The sequence below is a fragment of the Ranitomeya imitator genome, chromosome 2 (genome assembly GCF_032444005.1).
Source record: "Ranitomeya imitator isolate aRanImi1 chromosome 2, aRanImi1.pri, whole genome shotgun sequence".
Taxonomy (NCBI): Eukaryota; Metazoa; Chordata; class Amphibia; order Anura; family Dendrobatidae; genus Ranitomeya; species Ranitomeya imitator.
The window spans coordinates 225,756,115-225,765,745 of record NC_091283.1 but is presented as its reverse complement, the minus strand read 5'-3'; the positions used below and the strand labels follow the sequence as shown (position 1 = coordinate 225,765,745).

The 9,631-nt window shown below is 44.0% G+C and overlaps 1 long non-coding RNA gene across 1 annotated transcript; it reads left to right on the top strand.

Moving 5' to 3' along the window:
- The first annotated feature begins 3,922 nt into the window (after positions 1–3,922).
- On the top strand, positions 3,923–9,133 carry LOC138667318 (uncharacterized). The gene is made up of 5 exons (XR_011318709.1): positions 3,923–3,989; positions 4,076–4,129; positions 8,326–8,551; positions 8,627–8,783; positions 8,870–9,133. It is a non-coding gene; the product is annotated as an uncharacterized lncRNA (long non-coding RNA).
- Positions 9,134–9,631: the final 498 nt, after the last annotated feature.

The window sequence follows — 9,631 nt, the reverse complement described above, 5'->3', positions numbered from 1 at the left end:
AGAGGGGGTATTTTTGTCTGCCATCTCCCCTGATTTGCGGCGGGTGCTGCAAAAATTTCAGGCTGATAGACCTGACCGTTGCCCAGCGGAGAAACTGTTTGTCCCTGATAGATGGACTAGTAGAGTTATCTCTGAGATTCATTGTTCAGTGTTGGCTGGGCATCCTGGAATCTTTGGTACCAGAGATTTGGTGGCTAGATCCTTCTGGTGGCCGTCTTTGTCGCGGGATGTGCGTTCTTTTGTGCAGTCCTGTGGGATTTGTGCTCGGGCTAAGCCCTGCTGCTCTCGTGCTAGTGGGTTCCTTTTGCCCCTGCCGGTCCCGAAGAGGCCCTGGACGCATATTTCTATGGATTTTATTTCGGATCTCCCCGTCTCTCAAAAGATGTCGGTCATTTGGGTGGTTTGTGATCGCTTTTCTAAGATGGTCCATTTGGTACCTTTGTCTAAATTGCCTTCCTCCTCTGATTTGGTGCCATTATTTTTCCAGCATGTGGTTCGTTTACATGGTATCCCGGAGAACATCGTTTCTGACAGAGGTTCCCAGTTTGTTTCAAGGTTTTGGCGATCCTTTTGTGCTAGGATGGGCATTGATTTGTCTTTTTCCTTGGCTTTCCAAATGGCCAAACCGAACGAACTAATCAAACTTTGGAAACATATCTGAGATGCTTTGTTTCTGCTGATCAGGATGATTGGCTGTCCTTTTTGCCGTTGGCTGAGTTCGCCCTTAATAATCGGGCCAGCTCGGCTACTTTGGTTTCGCCGTTTTTCTGCAATTCTGGTTTCCATCCTCGTTTCTCTTCAGGGCAGGTTGAGTCTTCAGACTGTCCTGGTGTAGATACTGTGGTGGATAGGTTGCAGCAGATTTGGACTCATGTGGTGAACAATTTGACATTGTCCCAGGAGAAGGCTCAACGTTTCGCTTACCGCCGGCGCTGTGTGGGTCCCCGACTTCGTGTTGGGGATTTGGTTTGGTTGTCGTCTCGTTATGTTCCTATGAAGGTTTCCTCTCCTAAGTTTAAGCCTCGTTTCATTGGTCCATATAAGATTTCTGAGGTTATCAATCCTGTGTCATTTCGTTTGGCCCTTCCTGCTTCTTTTGCCATCCATAATGTGTTCCATAGGTCGTTATTGCGGAGATACGTGGCGCCTGTGGTTCCATCCGTTCATCCTCCTGCCCCGGTGTTAGTTGAGGGGGAGTTGGAGTATGTGGTGGAGAAGATTTTGGATTCTCGTGTTTCGAGACGGAAACTCCAGTACCTGGTCAAGTGGAAGGGTTATGGTCAGGAAGATAATTCCTGGGTTTTTGCCTCTGATGTTCATGCTGCCGATCTGGTTCGTGCCTTTCATTTGGCTCATCCTGGTCGGCCTGGGGGCTCTGGTGAGGGTTCGGTGACCCCTCCTCAAGGGGGGGGGTACTGTTGTGAATTCTGTTGTCGGGCTCCCTCCTGTGGTCATGAATGGTACTTCGGCTGGTTCTGTCCATGGACTTCCTCTGGTGGGTGTTTCTGAGTTTCACAGGTGACGAGGTTAATTCGTTAGCTGCTGCTCTATTTAACTCCACTTAGATCTTTGCTCCATGCCACCTGTCAATGTTCCAGTATTGGTCTAGTTCACTCCTGGATCGTTCTTGTGACCTGTCTTCCCATCAGAAGCTAAGTTCCAGCTTGTATTTCTTTGGTTTGCTATTTTTCTGTCCAGCTTGCTATTTAATTTGTTGTCTTGCTTGCTGGAAGCTCTGGGACGCAGAGGGAGCGCCTCCGCACCGTGAGTCGGTGTGGAGGGTCTTTTTGTGCCCTCTGCGTGGTCTTTTTGTAGGTTTTTGTGCTGACCGCAAAGTAACCTTTCCTATCCTCGGTCTGTTCAGTAAGTCGGGCCTCACTTTGCTTAATCTATTTTATCTCTGTGTTTGTATTTTCATCTTTACTCACAGTCATTATATGTGGGGGGCTGCCTTTTCCTTTGGGGAATTTCTCTGAGGCAAGGTAGGCTTTATTTTTCTATCTTCAGGGCTAGCTAGTTTCTTAGGCTGTGCCGAGTTGCATAGGGAGCGTTAGGCGCAATCCACGGCTATTTCTAGTGTGTTTGATAGGTTTAGGGATTGCGGTCAGCAGAGTTCCCACGTCCCAGAGCTCGTCCTTATTATCAGTAACTATCAAGTCATTCCGTGTGCTCTTAACCACCAGGTCCATTATTGTCCTGACCACCAGGTCATAACAGGATACGATGGAGACAGATGGGGCAGGATGGGGAGATCATATGGGGCAGAATGGATACTCATGAGGGCAGGATGAGAGAACATATGGCTGAAGCCAGGAATGAGACACACTGGGGCCAGGATGGGGAATATTATTACCATAGGGGCTAATTAAGGGATATTACTGCAGTCATGTATTAATTTTATTTTTTGAGGATACTGTTTTAAATGGGGGGGGGCGGTCCTGTTACTGTGTAGAGTAATACTATGTCCCCTTTTTTCTTCATGTGGTGTAATGTAGAAGTTGGGAAAAATTAAGTAATGTGTTCTGCAAGCGAAGCTCAAGATAACTGTGTTATTTCCTGTAGAGACGAATCCTGGCTGGAAGATGTGACGGCGGTCTGTGCTGGATGAATGATGAAAAACAAAGATGAAGGACTTCACCTAGAGACGTCACTGGTGGGTCAGTGTGTTACCTATACACTGACACTATACACTGTATACTGTATACAGAGGTCCTGTGTATAATGTCACCAGTGATCACTGTATTACCTATACATTATATACAGAGCTCCTGTGTATAATACCACCAGTGATCACTGTATTACCTGTACACAGACACTGCATACTAAGTACAGATCTCCTGTGTTTAATAGCACTGATGATATTAGTATTATGTTTTTTTTTTATTACTGATCATTATTGTAGTATTCAGTCACTATGTGGTGGTAATATGTGTTCTGGACATGGTGTTGCGGTGTTTGTTCCTTGTATGTACTATTTGGTCACTTTGTGGTGGTAATATGTGGTCTGGTCATGGTGCGGGTATTTGATATTATTCGATCACTGTGGTTGTAATATGTGGTCTGGTCATGGTGCGGTGGTATTTGTTCGTTGTATGTGATATTATTGGTCATTTTAAAAATTGAAAAATAAATATACCTAAATTGTATTGCATATTTTAACAAATATTTAATAGGTTACAGTAGCGTAGGGCCCGGCCAAAAGTGTCTACCGTGTTAGGCTGGGTTCACATTGCGCTAGGGCAGTCCGTCTAACAGACACGTTTTTAAGTAGGCAAAACGCACTGTACCTGACAATGTAACGCACCCATAGATTTTCATTTGTATGATGCATCACAACACATGTCAAAATTGGCATGCGTTTGCAACATTCCGTTTTTTTATGACGTACCTTCCAACGCGGCCTGCAGCGTTTTCGGGTCCGGGCAAGCTAACGCAAGAGTAACAGAAACGTTTATTCTGCCATTGAAGTCTATTGCTAACGCAGCCAGACGCAAATCAAGCAAAATGTCCAAATGAAACCATAAGTTGGATTGCGTTAATGAGGCTAGTCCATGTGGTCATGTGACAGGAAATATGATTGCAGCCATTTTGGAGCAGAGACTCTGCAAACACACTCTGAAAACGCCAGCAACACAGTGTGTGTATCTTGTGAGTGATCAGAGGCAATGTACCGTAAGTACAATTCTATGTATTATATATCTCTGTATACATCATTTGACTGTGTAGTACAGGTGGGATGTGTGTGTACTAAATGTATTGCTTTGTTTGTACACAGATGTCAGATAGTGAGGGATCGAGCAGCAGCAGCGTATCTGCAGTGTTCTCATCACAATAGGTAGGCTTTCGATTTAAAAAGCCACAATAATGTTGTGTGTCACTACAGTGTATTGAGGTAATCATGTGTAATCATGTTTTTATTGCAAATAGGAATCTTCTGATCCCGAACCTGCTAGGCCTCCCCCAAAAAAAGTGCCAAAGTGTCAAAGAAGGTACATGCCACACATTTTGTGTCTTTTAACACATAAATTAATTGATACAAGAATTGTAATTTTTTTTTTTTTTTACTACACCCTAGGTTGTTGAAAAAGGAAAACAGCCTCGCCGTCTGTCTTCACCTCACCTAGAAGTGGTAAATATCACGCAAAATGTTCCTTTTTGACCCCCCAAAAATACTAATTAGTTGGTTCTTTTTTTTTTATTATTAAAAAATCAAACATACAAAACAAACATAACACAAGAAACATATATATATAACATTGTTTAACCCCTTAACGACCGCCGATACGCCTTTTAACGGCGGCCGCTAAGGGTACTTAAACCACAGCGCCGTTAATTAACGGCGCTGTGGAAAAAGTAAATAGCGCCCCCAGAGTCCGATTTTCTCCAGGGTCTCGGCTGCCGGGGGTAGCCGAGACCCCAGAGAACATGATTCGGGGTTTTTTTACCGACCCCGCTTTTGCGATCGCCGGTAATTAACCATTTACCGGCGATCGCAAAAAAAAAGCAATTTCTTTTTAATTTCTCTGTCCTCTGATGTGATCGCACATCAGAGGACAGAGAAATGGGGTCCCAGGTAGCCCCCCAATACTTACCTGTCTCCCCCGGTGCTCCTCGTGGCTCCCGATGGGCGCCGCCATCTTTTTCCGGCAAAAAAAATGGTGGGCGCATGCGCAGTGCGCCCGCCGGCCGGCACCGGGAGAATCTTTGGGGTCTCAGCTGCCGGGGGTAGCCGAGACCCCAAAGAACATGATCGGGGTTGGTTTTACTGACCCCTGTTTTGCGATCGCCGGTAATTAACTGTTTACCGGCGACCGCAAAAAAAAAAAGTAATGTGTAATTCTCTGTCCTCTGATGTGATCGCACATCAGAGGACAGAGAAAAAGGGGGATTCGGGGATCCTGCCATACTTACCGGTGTCCCTGGGTCCTACTGCTGCTCCTCCTGGCCGCCGGCGTCTTCAAGGCAAAAGAAAATGGCGGGCGCATGCGCAGTCCGCCCGTCATCTGTCGCCATCTGCTGGCTGGCAGGAGAAGAGCAGTTGGGGCTAAAATTAGGGTTAGGGCTAGGGTGAGGGTTAGGGTTAGGGTTAGGGCTAGTGTTAGGGTTAAGGTTAGGGTTAGGGCTAGGGTTAGGGCTAGGGTTAGGGTTGGGGCTAAATTTAGGGTTAGGGTTGGGGCTAAATTTAGGGTTAGGGTTGGGGCTAAATTTAGGGTTAGGGTTGGGGCTAAATTTAGGGTTAGGGTTGGGGCTAAATTTAGGGTTAGGCTTCTTTCACACTTACGTCGGTACGGGGCCGTCGCAATGGGTCGGCCTGACATACCGATGCACATTGTGAAAATTGTGCACAAAGTGGGCAGCGGATGTAGTTTTTCAACGCATCCGCTGCCCAATCTATGTCCTGGGGAGGAGGGAGCGGAGTTACGGCCACGCATGCGCGGTCAGAAATGGCGGACGCGACGTACAGAAAAAGTTACATTGAACTTTTTTTGTGCCGACGGTCCGCCAAAACACAACTGATCCAGTGCACGACGGACGCGACGTGTGGCCATCCGTAGCGATTCGTCGGCAATACAAGTCTATGGGCAAAAAACGCATCCTGCGGGCACATTTGCAGGATCAGTTTTTTGTCGAAAACGATGGATTGCGACGGATGCCAAACGCAAATGTGAAAGTAGCACTAGGGTTAGGGTTGGGGCTAAAGTTAGGGCTAGGGATGCGGCTAAAGTTAGGGCTAGGGTTGGGATTAGGGTTAGGGTTTGGATTAGGGTTGGTATTAGGGTTAGGGTTGGCATTAGGGTTACGCTTGGGATTAGGGTTAGGTTTGGGATTAGGGTTAAGGTTAGGGTTGTGATTAGGGGTGTATTGGGATTAGGGTTAGGTTTGAGGTTAGGGTTGAGATTAGGATTAGGGGTGTGTTGGATTTAGGGTTTTTATTAGGGTTATGGTTAGGGTTGACATTAGGGTTGTTTTGGGGTAAGGGTTGTGATTATCGTTAGGGTTAGTGATTAGGAATATGGATCGGGTTGGGATTAGGGTTAGGGGTGTGTTGGGGTTAGGGTTGGAGCTAGAATTGGGGGGTTTCCACTGTTTAGGTACATCAGGGGGTCTCCAAACACGACAGCCAATTTTGCGCTCAAAATGTCAAATGGTGCTCCCTCCCTTCTGAGCTCTGCCGTGCGCCCAAACAGTGGTTACCCCCACATATGGGGCATCAGCGTACTCGGGATAAATTGGACAACAACTGTTGGGGTCCAATTTCTCCTGTTACCCTTGTGAAAATAAAAAGTTGGGGGCTACAAAACCTTTTTTGTGGAAAAAAAAATATTTTTTATTTTCATGACTCTGCGTTATAAACTTCTATGAAGCACTTGGGCATTCAAAGTTCTCACCACACATCTAGATAAGTTCCTTGGTGGGTGTAATTTCCAAAACGGGGTCACTTGTGGGGGGTTACTACTGTTTAGGTACATCAGGGGCTCTGCAAACGCAACATAACGCCCACAGACCATTCTATCTAAGTCTGCATTCCAAAACGGCGCTCCTTCCCTTCCGAGCTCTGCCGTGCGCCCAAACAGTGGTTTACCCCCACATATGGGGCATCAGTGTACTCGGGATAAATTGGACAACAACTTTAGTGGTCCAATTTCTCCTGTTACCCTTGTGAAAATAAAAACTTGGGGGCTACAAAATTTTTTTTGTGGAAAAAAATATTTTTTATTTTCACGACTCTGCATTATAAACTTTTGTGAAGCACTTGGGCATTCAAAGTTCTCACCACACATCTAGATAAGTTCCACGGGGGGTCTAGTTTGCAAAATGGGGTCACATGTGGGGGGTTTCTACTGTTTAGGCACATCAGGGGCTCTCCAAACGCGACATGGCGTCCCATCTCAATTCCAGACAATTCTACATTGAAAAAGTAAAACGGCACTCCTTCACTTCCGAGCTCTGCGGTGCGCCCAAACAGTGGTTTACCCCCACATATGGGGTATTGACATACTCAGGAGAAATTGCACAACAACTTTTGTGGTCTAATTTCTCCTGTTACCCTTGTGAAAATAAGAATTTGTGGGCGAAAAGATCATTTTTGTGTAAACAAATGCGATTTTTTATTTTCACGGCTCTACGTTATAAACTTCTGTGAAGCTCTTGGGGGTTCAAAGTGCTCACTACACATGTAGATAAGTTCCTTAAGAGGTCTAGTTTCCAAAATGGTGTCACTTGTGGGGGGTTTCCACTGTTTAGGCACATCAGGGGCTCTGTAAACGTGACATGGCGTCCGATCTCAATTCCAGCCAATTCTGCATTGAAAAAGTCAAACGGCGCTCCTTCACTTCCAAGTTCTGCGGTGCGCCCAAAAAGTGGTTTACCCCCACATATGGGGTATTGGCGTATTCAGGAGAAATTGCAAAACAAAATTTATGGTTACATTTCTGTTTTTACACTTGTGAAAATAAAAAAAATGGTTCTGAATTAAAATGTTTGCAAAAAAAAGTTAAATGTTCATTTTTTCCTTCCACATTGTTTCAGTTCATGTGAAGCACGTAAAGGGTTAATAAACTTCTTGAATGTGGTTTTGATAACCTTGAGGGGTGTAGTTTTTAGAATGGTGTCATTCTTCGTTATTTTCTATCATATAGACCCCTCAAAATGACTTCAAATGTGATGTGGTCCCTAAAAAAAATGATGTTGTAAAAATGAGAAATTGCTGGTCAACTTTTAACCCTTATAACTCCCTAACAAAAAAATTTTGTTTCCAAAATTGTGCTGATGTAAAGTAGACATATGGGAAATGTTATTTATTAAGTATTTTTCGTGACATATCTCTCTGATTTAAGGGCATAAAAATACAAAGTTTGAAAATTGCAAAATTTTAAAATTTTTTGCCATATTTCCGTTTTTTTCATAAATAATCGCAAGTAATATCGTAGAAATGTTACCACTAACAGGAAGGACAATATGTCACGAAAAAAAAATCTCAGAATTAGCGGGATTTGTTGAAGCGTTCCAGAGTTATAACCTCATAAAGTGACAGTGGTCAGAATTGTCTCGGTCATTAAGTACCAAATTGGCTCTGTCACTAAGGGGTTAAAACCCTGGTTAAAAAGCTACATACATATCGTAACATAAACCAAACACTACTATGACAACCAACAACAATTAACGATTAAACATTGCAATATAATTTATAAAAAGTTAAAAGTGTTTTAAAAATGAAAAAAATTAAGATAACTGCTAATAATAATGTAGTTTTGGCGATGAGATAAAGGTATGCAGCCAAAAATGAACGTATATATTTTAATATAACGTTTTGTGTTTACATAGTCCAAGCAGCCCGCCAAAAAAAGAAGGAACTTCGCGGTTGACGAAGAACCCATGGACATAGAAAATGAGACACTCATAACACTAGTGGAAGCAAATCTGTCCATATGGGATCAAAGTGACAGCTCCCACAGTGATATTATTAAAAACCGGAAGTTGTGGGAGAAAATAATATGCCAGTTGGACCCAGGATAGTTGGATAAGTCTGCATCCTCTAAGAAAAAAATTGGTAATTATTGCTGAATTTAACTTGCAAAATGTAAAGATTGCAAGATGTCAAATAATTTTTTTTTCTTCTTTGAAGCCGATGCTGTCCATACCTGGTGGAGATCCATTAGAGATCGATTTGTTCGGGACTTCCGCAGCAGCCAAAACACCCCCAGTGGATCTGGTGGCAAACGTGTCACCCCTTATGTTCATTATGAGCAATTGTTGTTTCTACAGAAAACATCCCAGCGCTCGTAAGTAAAAAGCTTTGGTGTGAGAGACGAACAAGTATTTAATTAAAATCTCTAAAATATATATATATATATGTTTTTTGTTATAGAACAATATGTAGTATCGCTGCGCCTCGAGAGGCAGAGGAACCGGAGCCATCTCGACAGGAAACAAGCCAGAAGAAAGGCGCTGAAGATGTGTCTGCCCTGAGTGAGCCACGATCAATGGAGAGTAGTACTGTGGCTCTTGTTGTCAGTGCCCGTTTGCAACCACACCGCGGACGCAAGCGATCATCTGCCAAAGATGAAGTCGATGCCATAATTGTTGATGGACTCCAACGGCTAGAGGATCTGTGTCGCAGTGAACACAGAGATCTAAGGTGGGAAATTACACAATTGCAATCCTGTGAATCTGTATATGCAGCCAATGAGTGGAAGCTCCTGCTTTTGTCATATGTGCCTGTAGTCCAAAAGATACCACCACAAAGAAATATAATGTTTAGGTAAAGATTTTATGACCTGGTCAAGGAATTTTTGGGCCCTCAGGAACCCACTTCCTCAAGTCCAAGAACCATGGACATGCCGTCATACAAACCACAATACAGAGGCCAGGGTGAACCGAGTATGGAAATGCAAAGGCAATGTAGCAGTACAGTTGGGCAGACAATACGCCCGCACAATATCACAGTCTGTAACTACTGTTAAAAAAATCACCAAACTTTGGCAATTACTGCGTTTAAAATGTTTGTGTAAAGGGGCGTGGTTTGCCAGGGGAAGGAAGCAGACGTGCTTCACAAGAGCTCCTGCTGAATCCCCTAATTTAGCTTACTAAAAGCTTACAAAAAGGTGGAAACTGACTCTAAAAGCGGCCA